The 21,527-nt window shown below is 40.6% G+C and overlaps 1 long non-coding RNA gene across 2 annotated transcripts in view; it reads left to right on the forward strand.

Annotated features, from left to right (window-relative positions):
• LOC125639312 (uncharacterized) overlaps positions 1-21,527 on the forward strand; it is a 210,387-nt gene that overhangs the window by 32,033 nt on the left and 156,827 nt on the right. The window contains exon 1 of one of the 2 annotated variants that reach the window (XR_012669503.1): positions 5,214-5,371. The exons of the other annotated variant lie outside the window; for it this stretch is intronic. This is a non-coding gene — a long non-coding RNA (uncharacterized LOC125639312). Of the gene's footprint in view, positions 1-5,213; positions 5,372-21,527 lie in introns of those variants that run through there. 2 annotated transcript variants of the gene reach the window in all.

Genomic DNA, 21,527 nt, shown 5'->3' on the forward strand with positions numbered 1-21,527 from the left:
AGAGAACATGAAACAATGGGTGTTACCATACACACTGTTATGAGAGTGATCAGGTAAGGTGAGCTATTACCAGCAGGAGAGCAGGGGGAAAACACCTTTTGTAGTGATAATCAAGGTGGGCCATTTCCAGCAGTTGACAAGAACGTCTGAGGAACAGTGCGGGGGGAGGAGGAGAATAAACATGGGGAAATAGTTTTACTTTGTGTAATGTCCCATCGACTCCCAGTCTTTATTCAAGCCTAAGTTAATTGTATCCAGTTTGCAGATTAATTCCAAATCAGCAGTCTCTCGCTGGAGTCTGTTTTTGAAGTTTTTTTGTTGAAGAATTGTAACTTTTCGGTCTGTAATTGAGTGACCAAAGAGATCGAAGTGTTCTCTGACTGGTTTTTGAATGTTATAATTCTTGACCTCTGATTTGTGTCCATTTATTCTTTTATGTAGAGACTGTCCAGTCTGGCCAATGTACATGGCAGAGGGGCATTGCTGGCACATGATGGCATAAATCACATTGGTAGATGTGCAGGTGAATGAGCCTCTGATAGTGTGGCTGATGTGATTAGGCCCTATGATGGTGTCCCCTGAATAGATATGTGGACACAGTTGGCAACGGGCTTTGTTGCAAGGATAGGTTCCTGGGTGCGTGGTGTGTGGTTGCTGGTGAGTATTTGCTTCAGGTTGGGGGGCTGTCTGTAAGCAAGGACTGGCCTGTCTCCCAAGATCTGTGAGAGTGGTGGGTCGTCCTTCAGGATAGGTTGAAGATCCTTGATGATGCTTTGGAGAGGTTTTAATTGGGGGCTGAAGGTGATGGCTAGTGGTGTTCTGTTATTTTCTTTGTTGGGCCTGTCCTGTAGTAGGTGACTTCTGGGTACTTTTCTGGCTCTGTCAATCCATTTCTTCACTTCAGCAGGTAGGTATTTTAGTTGTAAGAATGCTTGATAGAGATCTTGTAGGTGTTTATCTCTGTCTGAGGGGTTGGAGAAAATGCAGTTGTATCGTAAAGCTTGGCTATAGACAATGGATCGTGTGGTGTGGTCTGGATGAAAACTGGAGGCATGTAGGTAGGCATAGCGGTCAGTAGGTTTCTGGTATAGGGTGGTGTTTATGTGACCATCGCTTATTAGCACCGTAGTGTCCAGGAAGTGGATCTCTTGTGTGGACTGGTCCAGGCTGAGGTTGATGGTGGGATGGAAATTGTTGAAATCATGGTGGAATTCCTCAAGGGCTTCTTTTCCCTGGGTCCGGATGATGAAGATGTCATCAATGTAACGCAAGTAGAGTAGGGGCATTAGGGGACGAGAGCTGAGGAAGCGTTGTTCTAAGTCAGCCATAAAAATGGTAACACCCATTGTTTCATGTTCTCTATGTATATAAATCTCCTCACTGTATTTTCCACTGAATGCATCCGATGAAGTGAGCTGTAGCTCACGAAAGCTTATGCTCAGATAAATTTGTTCATCTCTAAGGTGCCACAAGTACTCCTTTTCTTTTTGTAGAAAAAAAGTATTTGCTCAAAGTCAGAATATAAGATTGTTAGATGTGTCAGTAGATACTGTGAGATATAGCATGAGAGAGAGCAGTTACAGTTTCATTAATGTTGTTTAATGTGTGGAAGGAAGGAAAAAAAGAGCCTAGACAAATCCATTGCATTAGATACTGGAAACATTCTGTCATGAGCTTACTGCTCACAATAGGCCAAACTTCAGTTACTTGTCACAAATATAAATGCGAAAAAAGCAGTGCAGGAGACTACAGTTCAGAAAGGTGAGTCACGGGGAACAAGCAAACAAGAGTAGCTCCAGAAGCAGAATATTAAAATAAGCAAGTAATTGGCACTGAGAAAATGTATCTATTACCAGCCCAGTGGTATATGGAAACTCTTGGGATAAAGGGAGTGTGGGTTTAACTAGTTATCTCTGACGACTAGTCAGTATGGAAGTCTACGACTGCATTGGAGGGTATCAGTAGATTTCTAAAGTGTCTTGTAGGTAATGAGTTTATTGGATTGTAGACTGGATGTATGAAAATCCAGTGTCATAATTATAATAGAGATGTTCAAATAGGTTGTAAATGTGTGAAAAAGTCACAAGAAAATCAAGATGAAAGCACTGAAATTAGTGATGTGGGTATATTTAATAGTTTTTATGTATTTACTCTGGGTCTCAAAGAAAAGAAAATAGACTATGTAATATGGAGCAAAAAATGCCGAAGTGCTGGTAGTGCTATTCACACATCCGACCGACTGAATCTACTCTTACCAACTATTACCGTCTTTAAGGAAATTTAATTATTTTGTAAAGTTTCAAGGGAGAGTTCCTGGACTGAACCAGGCCTTAACTGAACCGGAAGGATCAGAATTGTTTTAAAATCCCAATTATTGCTCATAATCTCTACAATTCTGAATTTTAAAAAGTATGTGAGGCATTGAGTTATTTCAATTCTGAAACTGAAAAATATATATAGTAGTACTGCTACTTTTTTAGATGAAGCTCATCCCAAGGAGCTAGTAATATTGTCTGTCAAAAATTACTCAGTCCCAGCAATATAAATAGGCTGAATAAAGGCAGGAGTATCAGATTTTGAATGATTGATCTTGGCTTCATGAATGAACAAAAGCTTGTGAATCATTAGTCCTTTCCCCTGAAATACCTGTGGGAGCAGGCTCTGGAGAGAGGAAGATGCTGTTGAATTTCCCTTGAGCTAGTCCATGATTGTGGTGCTTGGATTTGGTTTGCAATGGAATAGATGGTGGTACTGCCCCAGAAGATATCGATCTGCCCAAATGTGCCACGGAAGCCCTGTGTCTCTGTGTTGGTTCTTCAGCTCCCATGGCTTGCTGATAGTGCGGCTGTATTAGAGTGAGGCTGCAAGGGCTTAAGCCAGGCTGTCATACTGGAGGGAACCCCCCTTTAAGGGATATCTGAAAGGCTGAAAGAGGAATCCCCCCGCAAGTTTGATTAGGGTGTGTGTGTAGGAATGCGTCACCTTGCTCCCAACCTGGCCCCACTCATTGTCATTTGCAGCCGTGGAACTCCAACCATGTGGGAGGGTCTACGAGAAGGTGAGAATGAACATGTGGAGGTGGATGACTCTCCCTCAACCAGAAAAGCCCCATGGGATGGTGAGGATTTGTGCAGAAGGCCACCTCTGCACAGCAAGTATAGGGAGGAATAATTGTGTTTTTGATCTAAACTCCTGTGGAACTGGTGATTTCGCATTAGAGGCAGTGTGATCATAGGACAAAGATAAAAATTATATTTATTAGATAATGCTAATGAAGTTTGCAAAAAACAATAAAAACACCTGATCTTGAATAGCCCTGTTCAACTCAGTGTGGGAACTGGTTGTGAGAGTAAAGAGTTCTGCTTGGATTGGATATCCATTATATCTCAGATTGGATATAACGTTTGCTAAAAATAACTTGGGTGCTATAATTTGTGCCTTCTGCTTGCTAATTATGTGCACAAAATATAACATAATGAAAAAAAATGAATATGTATTTTTCCACTTTTGGAGATGTTGCCTTCTAAGTAGTTACAGTTGCAGATAAAGCTGATGGCTTGATTTAGCTGAATATCTTTGAATGGGAAGAACTAACATTAGACTTTTTAGCATTCAAAATCCATCATCTAGGGAGATGGTTAACTTCTCTTAACACTAAGTCATTACCTTTTCAAGGACTTAGAGGATTAGAGAAAGTTTCCTCCTCCCTCCTGCCCCCCATGAGTCATGTCTAACAATTGATTTAAATTAGAATAGTGTTCATTTTTGTTCCCCATTTACATGGCACTGTTTAATCTATATACCATGTCTAGAGACCTAATCTTAACATGGTCCTGTTCTTACAGTTTTCAGACTCTGTGCTGTATACGTTAGGTTATTTTGATGGTAAAAGAGAAAACATACTTTTAAAATTATCTTTCTCAAATTAAGTAAAATTGGTAAATAATTCTAACACAAGAAAATCCATATGCTCAGTAAAAAAGTTTTTTACAGGAAAAGCATTAATATGATGAATTGGAAAAGAGGTTGTCTCTGAATAAATTTGGAGCCCAGTTCTGCAAGCCCTTACTCAGATGAGTAATCTTTTTAAATGGTGTTGTCATTAGTAAAGGCTCTTGCATGGTCAGGTAATGACAGCCTGCACCTAGTAATTTTCTCACTTGCAGTAAATGACAGCATCTGTTCAGAGAGAACCTTCCCTAAGAACAGGTTATTCTATAATTGTCCATCTTAGGTTTTCTTGCCTCTTTGTCTGAAGCATTTGGCCAATATTAGATGGACCACTGATCCTTTATGGCAGTTCTTATGTAGTTAGAGCAATGTAATCCTCAGAATATGAACAACAAAAAATCAATAGAATTATGCTAGTGAGAACTTCTCAGTACATGCTCTGACTCATGGCAAGAGGCAATGCCAATGCACTTGTTCTTTCCTGTACTTTTATACAAACAATGTAAACTGTAGGAAGTGTGCTTTGATAAACAATGCCAACCACAAAATTTTAGTGAACTGTCCTTTTGAAGTTAGCAGGGCTGACATATGGTTGGGAGGGTTCATCCTGCCTGCTGGCATGCATAATGTGGTGTACCAATGTAAGCAGTTATGACAAGTTATTCTAACACCATGTCAGACCTAGGGAATCCAAATGAGATCTTATTTAACAAAGCTGAAAATATTATGAGGTGGAAGAAAGTACAAAATAATCAGATATATAAGTAACAGTAATTAAACAGTGGTACATGCAAGATGGGGCAAGGGGTTTAAGTTTCCCACTGAAAACTGTGAGAAAGAAGAAATGTATCATAGTGAATCTATCCAATATAATTTATATCCATCATGAGCTGTGAGCTGCCTGACACCAATGCCTACATTGTTTATAAGCAATAAGATGGAAAACAAATAAAATTTAAAGAAATAAGTACCTTGTGTGATATGAGTTAGGATTTTTTTTCAATTAGTTTCAGTTTAATAAGTAATGCAGTACAGTTACATTTTATACACACAAGGAAATGCTGATCTTTGGCTGTTATAGAACCTGTGCTAACTGCCTCAGCTGTGAACATTCTTGGACTTAGGCAGGCTGTTCAGTAATAGAGCTAGACCTTGAACTCACGTTGATATTGGTTAGCTATAGAATTCTATCTCTAGTGCTTTCGCAATCCTACTGGTGGTACTGTGCTGAATCTGGATGTCCTTCATATGGATACTGAGACTTTAAGATCTCTGTCCCTGTTGCTCAAGAGCACTTCAGAATACTTTTTTTTTTTTTTTGGACAGCCAGAGTTTGGAGTTAGTGCAGCCAGGCTGAAGCTCAGGGTATGTCTGCCCTGCAGCTGGAAGTGTTTTCCATGAGATTGATGGATGATTTCTGGTAAGCTATTAGCCCTCATATAAGCAATTTTTTCTATTCATTCACCTTAAGAATAAATGTGCCTGCTTATGAAGAGCTGTGTGATGAGTTGTGACTGGTGTCAATTAGTTATTTATAGCCTTCAAAGAGGAAAGCAAAGTGAAGACACTAGCCTGTTTAGGCAGTCTGGCTTGCTAGGGATATCACAGTGCAGCCTGGAAAAACACCAGCCATGAGGGAGAGAGACACGGTCTCTGTCTGGGAGGGGTGATGGCTGAGGAGCCCAGAGCATACTGTGGTTCCGTTGAGGGACTATGGAGGGGGAAAACGGGTGTAGTTGTCCTGAACTGTAATACCCTCTTCCTGCATACATATTATTTCACAACATGGCTTCTTAGGAAACCCAAATGTGATCATTGTTTAAGGTTATTCTAATTTAATGTAAAACAGCCAAAGATCCAACAATATTGAAATTTCATGAAGGCAACTTAAGTTGACACAGACTTCAAGGGCACAGAGAACATCTTGTCATTGAACATTTACTCTAATTTAGTGTCACTACTTTCTTGCATTGATTGTTAAAGTGATTGCTGGCAACAGCTTTCAGCTGTTCACTTTTATTCATCACACAAGAATTGTTACTTTTATTTTAGATTCCTTGTCCAACATGTACAACTTGAGTCCTCATTTTCTGCAGCATACGTTCCAATGTTTGCTAAGGAAAATTAATAAAAAATACATGTATAAATACACATGGAGTAACTGCCATGTAGGTGTATGCTGGCTTTTGGGCATCTCCCGATGTATCGTGGTATGTATGGGGGAAAAGTTGGTTTATATTATAAATTAATATTAATGGTATTTGTATAAGTGGAAAAATTAGCATGTGCAAGCAGGAAAAGTTCTCATTGTTTTGCTTCTATAACAATAAGATACTTAGTATCCTACTCAGGGCTTAAATCCTTATTAAGTATTTCCTGGAATCCCCCTGCCTTCCCCTCAACATACTATACTCCAGAGGGTTTGAAAATATTTACCAGAGCTCTGCTCTAGACAGCTCCAGTTGAATTTAAGCCCTGAATCCTACCAAAGGACGTAGGATTCAATCATAGGAGTTTTGCTGTTGACTTTAATGGAGCCAGATTGGCCCTCTGTGAATCAGCAGGACCCAGCTACTCAACTATCGTGACCGCAGAGGACAGTGAATGTAAAACCAATTATTAACTTCTGAGGAACCTTCTTCAGTGTCAGCTTGAATTTGATATTAAGGATAGTATGTTCCTATATTGCTAATATCAACACTGGAGAAGCTGACAGTCACACTAATGTGTGAAATGAAGTGGTGTCAGAAATGGTACTGCATCATGTCATCTCATATGAGTGCAAGCCAGAGTGGTATAAATATAGTAGGCATAGCTAAAAAGCCCAGGCCCCTGAGGCCATATCATGGATCTGTTGTCAAAGTCAAGCATGGAGCCATGGCTGTAGGGTTACCTAGATGCAGGAGGTCAGGAACCAGTGTGTGTATATTTGTGGAGTAGTGGCTCTTGCTGTTCTTGAGAGCACACATCTTGTGCACACCCATGTAAGGGAGCATATGGTCAGTGTTTCCACTTAGTCACCAAACCTATTGTTAATGAAAGGCTCTGAGCTGTGTAGCCTGCTTTGTGTGAGATCCCAAATCTGCTAATCTCTCAGTGCAACCATGAACTGCATTCATTGTTGAAATCCATTCTGGCCACAGATTCTGCAAGGATTTGTAAATAAAAGTAGAGTAAAATAACCAACAGCATTCACCCTTTATTTGCTATTGTCTTGCCTTAAACAAGCAGCCTAATTCTTAGGTCCAAATAGGGATTCCTTACAGTTCTGTACTTTAACATTCAAAAAATGCAGTATAAATAGTATTGATGAGATTTCTCTGTTTTTTCCATGTTACAGCAGCATAAAATCCAAATGAGTTTCTATAGTATTATGAAACCTACTCAACTTTGGCCTTAATGGTTTTCTTTCATCAATTTTTTTATGTTCTGATGCTTCCACAGGGGTGCCTCCTTCCCCTTAGTATTATGTTTCACATTCCCATAATCTAGAAATAAGATGTCTGGTTACAGTGTAGAAAGATCACGTTGAATAGCAAAACTAGTTTTTTTTTTTTTCCGGTGGAAATGTTCATTTTGTCCTTTTCTTCTGCCAGATAAACACAAAACTCATGTAAATGACCCAAGTCCTAAAGCTAGATTGAGTGTAAGCCATTTTAGTTGTACAGTTATTCATTTTCTCCTTGATACTGGTGCATCAAACCTCATGAGACACAGGCTGATAAGGTATGTATACTTTTTTCTTTGTTATAAGTGGAACATTATCTTCTAATGCTATTAGCTCCTTTGAAAAGCCAAAGCATTCCCTGTGAATCTGGTATTTGTGAAACATGCTGGAGAATTAGTTAGCAGAACAGGAGTAGCCTAGGGGTCAGATGAGGTTCTCCACACTATGCCAAACCTGGCTTGGAGATACCATCTCCACAAGTGTGAGGAAGTATTTGTTTCCTTAGCAGATATGAGAGAATCATTCCCCACCCCGCCCAGTTTAGTAGCTGAACCAAATAAATAAATTAAAAAAAAATTGCTTCATTTCAAGCAAACTGATTTTTTTTCTAAGTTTTTTTTTTCTTTTTTCTTGATGAAATAGAAAATGAAGAAAATTTCATTCAGGTTCAAACAAAACAGTTCAAGTGTTGATTTGAATCAACATTTCATTCAGGAAATCTTAATTTGAAATGAAATTCAATGGTTCATTTAAATTTTTCTAAACAAACTGTTCCAATATTTCCAACGTTTCTGTGTTCATTTTTTTTGGCCAAAATAATTGTTGAATTTGACTTGAATTTGCGGATAGGTTTGGTGCCCTGAAAAGTTTACCACAGCTCTAGTCCGTAGGTCTATTAAATCCTTGCTCTCTCTGCTGAGATGAACTTTTAGCACCCCTCTTGGTGGTAGTTACTGTAATGTCAATAGCAGCAACACGATTTTCCAATCCCAGTTGCACCAATAAAAATCTGGGGTTTCCTCCAATAATGTTTTGTTACTCCTATTTCACACTGATTTAAATGTGATCAGAATCTCCTCTTCACTGGAGCTGGACTGATTCCATGAGTTAATTTTTCTTGTCAGCAAACAGTTGACCGAGGTAGATTATTTTCTTGAATTGGCAGTTTAGAGGTGAAAGGTGCTTCTGCATATATTATGATATCCAGAATCTGCCAGTTGCTCACTTTTCTTAGTTCTATTGTGCAGTAGGAAAATCCACCCAAAGCATTTAAATTCAGCTTAACAATCTCTCTAATATTTTTATAAAAAGTTACATTATAGGAAAATAGAGTACAAATTATTACCATGTTGGAGGTGACATTGCAGACTTGACACCACAGCTGAAGTACTTCTGTTCAAGAGGTTTCTATCTTTAGATCCTTCTCTGTGCTTGATGAGCAGACCATTTCTGTCATCAGTCACAAATTGAACACCTGTCAGATGCAACAAAGGCAAAGGAATATATGCGATGTACACTGGCTGATTTCACATTGTGTGGAACTGTGGGATTTTTCCACACCGTTTTTACATGTATTTGTGCAGTTGCTTGGAGGAAGCAACATGCCAGTTTAAAAGTGCATAGTGGTGATCTATATATTGTCAAATTCTATTTTTTCTGGTCATTATTGACCAATGCAAATCGAGAGCAAAATTGTTGAAGTTACTGGAGCTATATTGGTATAAACTGGTCTGGGAAGACCATCAACCTGTGTTACTACATTGACATCCAACAGAGTTACTACAGATTTACCCCAACATGCCTTAGAGGAGAATTTGGCTCCCAGCAAATTATGATGCTGACTAGAGAACAACAGCACCTTCTTTGGTGGAAGTTATTGAACATTGGGGCAGTGAACAAAAGTCTGGGAGGGCTGTGTGTGGAATTTCCCAGTTCTCCTTCAAATAAATGTTTGATTTTCTTGCTATACACTCTCTTTCCCCACCCCACCCCCATTCTGTGTAGAAAATTAACTCTCATGAAAATAAGAAACATCAATATATTTCCTTATTATTTTTTTTGTTTGCAGGGGGAAGAGGGCAGCCTGTTTTTTAAAGATCATGGTTATTGTAATTTCAACAAGTAATTACTATTCAGCAGAGACATAATTTTACCACATCTCGAGGAAATGTTGTGATCTTTAGTTTAAAAAAAATAAGGCTTCACATTACTGGGTAGATCCACATCCAGATTAACCCACCAAATCTCTACATAATAAGGGCATATTCCTATAGTGGTTTTTGAGTGATAGGATCTTGAGCCCCAGACATTCTTTTGTTTTCTGAAGAGAAGTGTGTGTACCGATTTGATGTACTCTTTTGTTTTCATTGGACTTAGATTTGTGACATTGGTGTCAAATCCTTGTAAAGCAAACTTCATTCTGTTTGTAAACAGGTGAAACTCCCTTGAAGTCAATGGTAGTTACACCTCGTCTGATCTGGGCCATTGTACAGAAAGAACTTTTGGGATGGGAGAGGAAAGTATAGTACAAATAAACCCTTGGGAGGGAGAGGGGGAATGGGCAGAGGGGAAGAGTGAACTGGCAAAGGCTCAAGTGAACACCTTATAATGTTTAATTCTTTTGTTTCCCACTCCACATTCTATAACTCTGATGGTCTGGGATGAGGCAGGATCTTTTTGGATTTTAAAGAGCTGTTTGACTTTAGTGTTTCTTCCTTGAAATTTCAGCTGAAGCCCTGCCCATTGGCCCTTTGAATAGGGTATAAAATGGAGTTCTTGCAGCTTATTAGAAGCCCTAGCACTACTCTCCATCACAAGAGCAAAATCACATTAAATATTCTACAGCAGTGCCAGCTGACCTTCTTTCAACACCATCCTTCTTGTAAGATGGACGACAGAGCCAGAATGCTGTTTCTGGCTGACAGAACATGTTTTATTTGCTGAAGGTAGCAGGAATATCTATGTCACCCCTGGCCAGATTACCTCTACTCATCCTCTCCCCCCACCCGACTCGCCCCACTTTTTTTTCTGTTTGTGGTGTTGCTTCCTACTTTATTGCCTTTGTTGCTTGATAAATTTATAAATTACCACATTTAATCGTTGTAGAGCTCAGCAGTCCTTTAGAAGGTAGCGAGCAGGTGTTCTGTATTTTTATATCCTTTACTTTCAATATAAATATTATACTTATTACTGGTCCTGAGAAAAGACAGGTATGTGGGGTTCTTTGGATGCTGGATACATGACTCTTTTGAGCCAGGCAGTGAATGCAAACAGAAATGGTACATTTAGAAAGGCATTAACTGCTCAAGTAGCAGTATGAGGCACAATTCAGGGTCGCAGTAAAACTGCAGAAAAGGCACCCCCAGTAGAGCTCTCCTTTATTGTAAAGTATCTGAAAAATGAACTAACTCCAAATACTTAGGTAAGTAACATTAACCGAGTGGAGAAAATTTCTATTCACTGTGACTGCTATTACCTTTTTCAGTCTCATGGATTTCTGAACTGCGAAAAAAATTAACTGAGCGGAAGAAAATAGTTTTACTGCATGGGAACAGAAGCCACAAACATAGTTTAGTTTTGCATTTACATATCACACATGTTTCTCTGAGTTTTAGTGCCTCCTCAGTTAGTTACATTTCGGTCTCGGGATTACAGAATTTATTAAACTATATCATAAGTAGGCTACAGAGCACAGCACTAAAGACAATGATTGCACCTAGTCCTTCAGAGAGGGGGAGAGAGAGAATGTACAATTGTGTACACAAGTGCAGTTTCTGCATTCTCTCTGACGCACCAGGTGCAATCATTGTATTTGTACTTCCCTTGTATTAGCCTCCAAGGAGGGAATGGGGCAATGGCCCCATTTCCATCTTCAGTGACAAGTGGAACTAGGCCTGTGTGGGTAAGTGGAGAGCTTCTGGTGGGGTTAGGGTTCCATTAGCTACTCAGTCCACCAATTTCTAACAAGCCACCAGATGGTGGCTGGAATGTGAAGGCTGTCTGGAGGCCTGCAGACCTAGGTTGAAGATCTGTGGATCCTCACATCACCCACTCCCCTAGGGTACCTTCAGGGCATCACTGGAATGGGTTTTTCATGGAAGCTCTTATAGAAGGCTTGCATCAGCTCTGGGGGGTTTACTTTCTCCCAGGAGCATTCTTCAGGCCTGTAGCTCCTCTAGTTGATCAAGTACCAAAGTTTGCCTTGCTTGACCTTAGTATAGAGGACCTCATGGATTATATACTCTTTATGGTCCTGGATATGTACTGATTGGGGGGTGGGGTGCGGTTGGGTTCGATGTGGAAATGGGTTCTTTCTACATGGCTTCAGGACAACACATGACAAATGGTATATTCTGAGGGACTGAGGCAGATGGAGCTCAAAAGTAACAGGGTTGACTTGTCAACACTAATAGGGCTGAGGAACTGCTGATCTAGTTTACGGGACGTTCTCCATGTGGAGATGTTTAGCTGAGAACCACACTTTCTGGCCTACAGAAAAGGTGGGACCATTCTGCTATTGTGGATCCACATACCACTTTTAATTTTTTTTTTTCACTACTTCAGTGTGATTATTTAAATTCTCTTGGGTCTGGTGGATTGGCTGTATCCAATCTGAGATTGCCAGATTGGAAGAGATCACGGGTAGCTTCTGGTGGAATTGGGATGGAACCTGTAATTTGCACAAAAAAGTGGGAGGAGCTTTGCAGTAGAGGCAAGTTCTGTGTTGTTCTATACGAACTCCAAATAAGGTAACATCAAAAACCAGTTGTTCTGGTGATGGCAGATATAACAGGGTAGGTACTGGTCTAGTATTTGATTTAATCTCTCCATCCAGCCATTTGTTTGGGGGGTGGTAGGGAGAAGAAGGCAGAAGTAAACCCCTCATATTCCAAGTGCTTCATGCTAGAAACGGGAGATGAACTGTGAGCTGAAATCAGAAGTGATGCAATCCAGAAGCCCATGAAGGAGGACAACCTTGTTCACCCATAGCCAGATTGCTTCCTCAGAAGAGAACAGTTGGTTGCAGGGAACAAAGTAAACTGTCTTTGTGAAAAGCAGTCAAAATCACTGTATACCTTTTGGCCTCAGATAGCTCCATGATGAAGTCTAGTGCAATAGCCACCCAGAATTTAAGTGGAGTTTCTAGAAGTTGAAGGAGTTCATGGGTTTACTGCATGGCACCACGATGCAGGCACACACATTACAGGAGGCAACATGTGCCAGTCTTGTCTTTGGGATTTGGGGCCACTAAAAGAAATGAGATGATAAGTGCTGGGTCTTGTAGCCACCAAAACGTCCCACCAAGGGGGAATCATGGCATAGATGTGGGGTTGCAACAGGTGGAATTCCAGGGTGGAACATATGTAAATCCCTTAATGAAACTTAGCCCGTTCCAAGTGTTGTGCTATTCTTTGTTTATAGCTTCCTGTTCACTGAGTGCAATCCCCAGGTTAGAGGATATACAGAATAGTGCAAGCAGATCCTGGTAGAAAATCACACTGAGGAAGTTTATGGGGCTTAAGGAGGTAGGAGGGTTCGTGATTAGACCCTTTCAAGTCAACATAGTGTTCTGCCTTCTGGACAGTGCATTGGCTTTACCATTCCAGGATCCCAGGTGACAGGAGCTAACAAAGTCAAAATGGAAAGGAATAGGGCCCACTGAAGCCCCCCACCTTTCTCAGTTACTGTGGACAACACTACCATCCTTCTTGTTACTCAGGCCTGTAACCTAGATGTCATCTTCAACTTGGCCCTCTTTTTAGATTCTCACATCCAGAATATGTCTAAAACATGGCCACTCCCCTCCATCCACACAACTAAAACTCTCATCCCGGGTCTCTTCATCTCAGGTCTTGATTACTGCAATATAATTTTCTCTGACCAATGTGCTCTTGCCTCACTTACTTGCATTCCAAACACTGCTGCAAAGATATTTTCCCTGGCTTGTCAATTTGACCACTCACCACTCTCTTTGCATCTCTCCACTGGCTCTGCTTTCTGTATCACATCATACACAAACTACTCGTCTTCACTTTCAAGGCCCTTCATGGAGGACTGCCATCCTGACTATCATCTGTAATGTCCCACACATCTAGAGCCCAGGCCAGTAGAGCTACCTGGCAGGTGACATCTCCAGACTGCCACGCACAGCAGCTGTAACCAGCCTCCGCTCCACTTCCCATGACCCGCTATGGACACACACCATGGGAAGTTCCACCTCAGAGATTTGACAGGCAGCAGCCCTAGCGGTCCTGATTGGCTCCCTGCCCTGTATAAACTCAAGGGGCATTCCAGGAAGTGTCCAGGCAACAAGTGTTGATTTCCTCTAGCTGCCATGACCATTCCTGTTCTATGCTCTTGAACTCCTGGCTTGACCTCAGCTTGATTTACACTTTGCCTCCTGACTCGGACCCTTGGTATTGACTCTGGCCTGGAACTGACTATGAATGCCTTGGCTACTCCTAGCCAGGGCTGGCCTTATGGAAAATGGCACCCTGGGTGAACTTGTATTTTGGTGCCCCTGGTCTCTGTGGATTCCCCAGGTTCCCCCCATCACCTCTAGGCCCTGCTGCCTCCCCGCTTAATTTGTATTGAAAGAGGTGCCGGGACCCAACACAAATTAAGAACTAGCCGGGGGATTGGAGAGTGGCAGCCTTAACCGTGATTCCAGGGGCTGCTTAGGCACCTGAGAACACTAGGTATTTTTCCAGATAATAACGTAGAAATTAGCTGACAGGAGCACTGTATGTAATTTCTATATAAAGAAAGAAAAAAATATACACAAACACCATTTAAAGCCATATATTAAGTTTATATGTAAATTTAGAACAATCAGGAGATAATACAGCAAGATATTCCCAATCCCAAGCCTTGAGATCAGTTTTGAAGCCTTAACACAGATATCAGAAACACGAGTTTCATACTTTGTACAATATCTTTAGTAGAGATGCTTAAAATCTGCTTACTTTCCTAACAGACACACTGTGTAACAACCATTATCTACTCTACTTTAGTCAATTGTTTTTCACTCCACTAAAAATATATTTACTTAATTTTAACATAGGCGATTAAGGTTTTTTTCTCTTTTTATTAAGAATGGGAATTTATTTTTCTTATTATTTTCCCATTTATGTTTACTAATCACAATCAAGTAAGTGACTCACTAACATTTGATTCCATCATTACTATTAGTATCAGACTTGGAACGGCATTTATTTTTGGACAAATTTTGTTATTTTACAGATATAATTAAAAATGCAATTTGAAAATAAGCAATCTTCACCTGCACAGTGTCTAAAGTTATATGTTTAGCAAACTTTTTTTAAACTGGCACTGCTAAGATGAGTACAAGTTAAATTTACATTCTAGAAGGATTCTGTTATTTGATTGTACTACTTTAAATAATGAATGACAAAGCACAATGTGGTAATAAAAGTAATAAAGATACTTACTCCAGCCAGGACAGGTTAGGCATTTTAGAACTCACTACTCAAAGAATTAAATTTAAGCATAAGAGAGAAATAAAATTATGAAATGCACAGATCAGTCAAAAAAACTAAAATAACAGTACTGTAATCCTTAATGAACTTTGAAAGAATATAATTACAGAGAATATTTGTGCATTGTGCATTTTGACAGGAAGTACCAAGAAATAATAATCATAATACAAGTGTGTGTATGTGTGTTGGGGGAACTGTGTGAGAAAGTGTGTGTGTGTTTGTGTTGGGGACTGTGTAAGAGAGGGAGGGAAGGTGAAGGAGTGTGTGTGTGTGTGAGAGAGAGAGAGAGAGAGAGAGTGTGTCAGCAGAGCACTCAGGAGCCTGAATGCTTGTTCAGGCAGCAGCTGCCGGCAGCACCCACTCCTGACTTAGAGGCAGCAACACAGACCGGCTTCTCCCTGTCTATTCACCACAGCTCAGCGGAGACTGGGTACACAGGTGGGGGGAGGGGTACAACCCAACAGCAGTCCTCCCTCCCACCCCCACTGGCTTTGCACAGCAGAGAGGAGGCAGGCTCCTGGTCTCAAGAAGCTTGGCCAGGGGCAGCTTGATGGTGGGGGCGGTGCAGGAGCAGCAGCAGTGGAGCTGGGCAGTGGGGAGAGAAGGGGCATCCCTGCTCCAGAGAAGTTACCTGGCTGGTTCAGCTGCACCCTTGCAGCTCGGGTCCATCCACCCTCTCCAGACTCTGCTGCTCGCCTGCCTTGCTGCCTCCATAAGTCTGGCTGGCTCTCAGCAGGTCAGTTGGGAGATACCTCACAGCTTGTACCCATGTGTTGTACATAGCGCCATGGGCGGTGGCCACCCTTGCCCATCACTAAGGCCAGCCCTGCTCTTCACCTCAGATTTGCCCCTGATTTGCCCCTTGGCCCTGACTGCCCTTGTTGGGATCCTGACATCATCCCTCATGCTATAGAGATCTTTGACTCCCACTTCTGCTCTGATAGGTAGCCTTTGTTGCTCACTTGTTACATTTTCAAACAAGCGCCTTTGTCTTCTCCCATTCTTCTCCTCCTCCAATGGAGGAGTTCCCCATAAACCTCCATAAAGCTACATTGTTATCTTCCTTCAAATCCCTCCTTAAAGCACGCATTTGCTGTGATGCTTGCAAGAAGCTAGACAATGGATAGGCCATTGATGTGCTGAGTCCCCTGCCCATTTTGCAGACCAATATTACCTTCTGGTCCCCAATCCACAGGCGCAGACTTGCATTTTTCCAGGCGGGTGTTCCACCCCCGCTCTGGCTTGAGACTTCGCCCCCACTCGGCCCCTTTCCCAAGGCCCCACTCTTGGTCTGCCTCTTCCGGCTCCGCCCCCCTCCTCCCAGCGCCTCCCACCAATTGCCAAACAGCTGGTTGGCAGTTGGCTGGTGGGTGCTGAGCACCTACTATTTTTTTTCCATGCGTGCTCCAGCCCTAGAGCACCCACAGAGTCAGCGCCTATGTCCCCCTCTGTCTGAATCTGTATCTACCTTTTCCCGCCCTCTTATAAACTGAGATCAGAAGTACTTTGGAGCAGGGACCAACTTTTTGTTCTGTGTTGGTACAGTGTCTAGCACAACGGCACCCTGGTCCGTAACTGGGGTTTCTATGCACTACTGTAATACAAATAATAATAATGCCTTCTGTCTATGCAGATGTGGTGTTAACTGTATACACAAGCCTCTTTGGTACAAATTGTTTATACAGACAGCATATATAATTACATTTCAAAAATTGTATAACTCAGGTATTTTTCATAGAAAATAATTTCCTGCTTTTTTTCCTCTTCAATGTTTGTGGACTTATTGCATATGCCTAAAAACTTTGCCCTAATAGCCTTCTGGATATATGCCATAAAGCCTGACAAACCAAGCACTTCTAAAAGAAGGAGAGGCGTATTGTTCTTTGTTCGGAGCTTGTTCAACAAGCAGACTGTGCCTTTTCTGTGGGACCCTGCGGAAATGGTGGCATGTCAGGAAGAGTAATATCATTTAATTTATGAACCTTTAATATTTATTGTACAGCCGATCACTGGCATTTTGAACATGGCCGCTGTAAAGAAGGTAATAAAAACGGGGGAAGGCCATATATTTACTAGAACTGCAAAATAATTCATAGTGAATAATTTATTTGATGAATTTATTCCTTTATTCTGTCAGCAAATTTTCTGGTAGCAGCTGATGATTTATCTGAATGTATTTGCTATTCAAAATGATTTGCTGAATTATTACTACAAATAATTCATCACTTCATTATTTGTAGTGCAGTGGGATTCAGACACCCACATCAGGATTGGGGCCTCATTATAGTAGACTCTATACAAACACATATGAAGACCCATATGTATGAAGTTCCTGCCCCAGACAGTCTACAATCTAAGGGCATGTGAACACTAGAAGGTTTTACCAGTAGAACTTTTTGCCAGCTGCTGACATTGCTGTAGCAGTAAAGCATGTGCACAGTTGGCTGCTTTTGCATGTGTGATGTGTCCTTGCCATGAGAGGTTGTGCTGGCAAAAGCTACAGTGTATCATGTGTAGGCATTCCAATGTTCCCCATGCTACCAACCAGCACACTGCCTTCTGGGATGTTTTTTCAATTCATTGTGGGGTACCAGGACTTTGCTCAGAGAATTATGGGAGCTTGAGGCCAAGTTCCCCCAATTCCCTTTTTTTCATTCAATAAAGTTTCTTTCATGTGATTTTATTTTTTAAAGTTGTACAACTTCTTGTGATGCTTTTCAATCTCTCCTCCATAAGATGCCACAAGGACTCCTCATTGTTTTTGTCAGAGTTATGGATCCTGCACAGGCCAGAAGAATTCTTGTGTCTGTTTTAGTGACAGGGTTGATGGGTGTGGATGCCTGCAAATGTTCTGACAGAAGGCAATCTTGCCGGTAAAACTTTGTAGTGTAGACCAGGCCCCAGGCCCTGATCCCGCAAAGATTTGTGCCCGTGCTTAACTTTACATATTGTAAGTAGACCCATTGAAGACCGTAGGTGAAATCCTGGCCTCATTGAAATAAATGGGAGTTTGTCATTGTGACTGCAGTTTGGGGTTTCCATCTTTTACAGCTTGCAAGAGCTTTGTTTCTTTGCATCTGTCCTGTGATGGATGCCAAAGATGGCTTCTCTATGTGCTTACATCTTCCAAAGCTCAATAACCTTTGTTCAAGGGGAAGGATGACCTCATGCTGTTTTTCCCCTCCTGTGAGCTTCCCATGCCCCTGTTGATTTCTGTAAATGAGGCTTCCATTATTTCAGGTCACAGCTTGCTTAATTTCACTGGAGACAGGTAGATAGGAGGGAAAGCAGCTATCTGGAGGAAAGCCTGTTTCTCCCTCTGTTTGGTCACAGACTGGAAAGCCTAATATCAGTGAATTATGCATAATTTCTTATGTAGTGTTAATATGTACCATTCACAATGATATTAATCACCAGTGTGTCACAAGCTTTCATAGAAGACCTCACGCTATAAGATTTTATAAGACACTAATATTGTCTACAGTCAGTTGATTCTATTGTTTATCACTTGAGGTTCAAACCCTCTGTCTTTATACACCAGTAAAACTTTGAAATGGATTGTTCTGAGGGTTACCCCTCAGTGTGAAGTTTATTCAAGCTGTGAGGACGGTGACATGGAGTCTGGTGGTAAAGGAAGCTCTGCTCTCGCCACCCCTCCTTAGTTTAATAGCTTTGTTTAAATAAGGTGTAACTAGACCTTCTTTGTCTGAGGATCAGTCTGGTCAGACAATCAAAGACATTCCTTTTCTAAGGCAGAGCTGTTTACCAATTCCTCCTAACGTGCCTGGTTTAAACACACTTTAGTCATAATTCTAGCATGTATCCATAACTCTTAATACCTACCATGTACATAGATCATGCAAGAATATTAAAGATCAGTGAGTTCCTGCTTTTCAAATGATACCTCACAGGCATATTTTGTACAAAGATTATTACAGTAGTTTGTAGGGTGTGAATACAGGAGTGCTTAATGTCACAGCCATTGACCCCAGTGTGGCCAGGATTTCACCCACTGAAGACAATGGGCCTATTTACAGTGTGTAAAGTCAAGCACAAATGTAAATCTTTGCAGAATCAATGGCCTGATTCTTAGCCTGTAGATTGTTTCTTTGTAAGTAGCTTGTAATAAATATTAGAAATTCAAGCTTTGTTGGTTAGTTTTGATTGGGCGTAGTTAACATGGCTATTCTTTCTGTTTCCTAGTAGGATAAGGGTTATTCTTAGAATCAGGTTATGGTGCTAATATGTTTTATTTCCCTAAATATTTTGCATTATTTACTTTTAATTTCCATGTGAAGTGGAAACCTGGAAAGCATTAATGCTGACATAGAATGAGTGGTGATAGTTGGCAGTGAGTTATCTATGGTAGCAAAAAGGGGGCAATGAAGTTTGGTCTACATATACAGAAGCAGTTCCTCATGTAGCAGAGAGGTAATGGTGCATTTGTATATGGCTCTGGTGTTTATTGCAGCTTGAATAGAATGCCCATTACTGGGCCCCACATTATCAGTGTGACATTGACAGAATGAGGGGGGCTCAAAGAATAGCAATGGAGCTGGAGGGATAGGTTTATGAGGAAAGATTACATTAGTGTAGGGAGGTCTAGCCACCACCTCTGAAGTTGGCTCTCTGAAACTGAGGGGCAAGAAGAGAGGAATGGAGCAAAAGCACCTAATAGGAATGTGTAACTTAAAGTAGGCCAGGCCCTTAAAGCTTTCTTCTGGCTCTTCAGAGTGTGAGTTACACTAATTTAGTGTGCCTTACACATCAGTAAGTTGTTGCAATTATGTCTCCATTTGTGTAAGGAAGGGAGTCTTGCCTTCCCCACCTTACCGACTCTGCGTCTAAACCTGTGGATGTGTCTCATATAAAACTCTCTCTCACTGGAGGCAATGGGAGTTTTGCCTGAGTAAAAACAGCAGGGTCAGGTCTCCTATCCTTTTTTTTTGTTCTTTCTTTAGCGTAGAACATGTATTAAACACATATTAAAAAGATAGAGAATAAACTGCTTATAGCCAACCATGCCTGCAATGTAGTTGTAGCTATGTCAGATATTAGAGAGACAAAGTGGGTGAGGTAATATCATTTATTGGACCAACTTCTGTTGGTGCGAGAGACAAACTTCTCCCTCACCTAATAGTCAGCAATGTTAAATATTCAGCATATTGGACAATTCCCCCTTTGGATTTTAAGAGTGTATTGAAATTACTGCTCTTATCCTTTCCCTCTGGTTCCTATTTATAACACAGATCGTTTTTTAAAAAAATAAAAATAAAAGAAATACCTTTTTTTTTTTTAAAACTAGAGGAAGAATATCACTTTCTTTTATATTATGGAAGCATTAGTAGTGACATCATAGTTAAAATTGCATTGGAGAAGCACTAAAAGTATTTATGGGCAACTGGCATGTTAACTTTTTAAGGAGCTGATTCTTCTTATTTGGAGAAGCAAAGAGAGATGTTTCATTTTATTTGTCTCCAAAGGGTGTACTAAGCATAGGCCAATGCTATGACTTTGAGTGCTGAGAAAAGATGAACATTAATAAACAGGAACATCAAGGAACCCACAGTACAAGGGATTTTGTTATTCCTTCAACATTTGTCACCAGATGCTAGCCCTCAAATAAATCTTGCTTTGAGAAATGGTTTTTAAGACTTACTTACATCTGACAGCTGTAAAAGTCCCTTGTGAACTATGAAAAGGCAATCTCAATCCACCTGCTAGTGGTTAGGGCTACAAAAAATGAAAAGAACTGTAAATGACACTTTTTTTCCTAATAGATTTGACAAGCACCAGGGCTGAACCTGTGATTGATGGTAGGGTTTTTTTTTTTTTTTAAGGGCCTTGCAAATAGCAATGACTTCTTTCACTTGCGAAGATATACACAAGTGAAAATAAACAGTGATAACATGCCATAATGTAAGTAGATGAGTAATCATGTATATTTGCAGAGAGAAATAAATTCCTCTTAGTTTATCATTGGATTCAGAAGAAGAAGAAAGCAAAGAATGAGAAGGCACAATAAGCCGCAGAATAAATCTACATCTAGGATATATGACAGTGCTACTGACTTGTTGAGTGACCTTGGGTGGGTAAAATGGGAATAGCAGTATTTAACAACTTTTGTAAAGTGCTTTTAGATCGCTGGTTACAAGGAGCTATTTAAATGGAAAAGTATTATAAAAGAACTACAGACTCTGGATGTACATTTTAGAACCTTGCTAACTTTAATTTTGCAAGTAGGAAGATCTCATTACCTCATCAAAAATTATTTAATTACACTTCTCTGCAAAGAGCTAATCTAAGTTTAGTGATTATTACTGATTGTTAGGGGCACTACTGCAGTATGCATTACTTAACTACTTTTTACATTTACACAAAGAGTTTAGTTTTAATTATTTAGAATCGTATCTCACAACACTATTAAATTCTGTTATGTGTTTTATTTTGTAAAAGTAAGTACATATTAGCTAATAGCCACCAAAAGGGTCAGCTTCTTCTGGAAAATGCTAACCCACAATGTTTAAATGGCTCTGAGACCTCTTGAAAACAGGAGTCCCTTGACCTCAACTAAAATGTGTCATGGTCTGTGATATGAAGACTATAGTGGGGATGTAGCACAGCTAAGG

The sequence above is a fragment of the Caretta caretta genome, chromosome 7 (assembly GCF_965140235.1).
Source record: "Caretta caretta isolate rCarCar2 chromosome 7, rCarCar1.hap1, whole genome shotgun sequence".
NCBI lineage: Eukaryota > Metazoa > Chordata > Testudines > Cheloniidae > Caretta > Caretta caretta.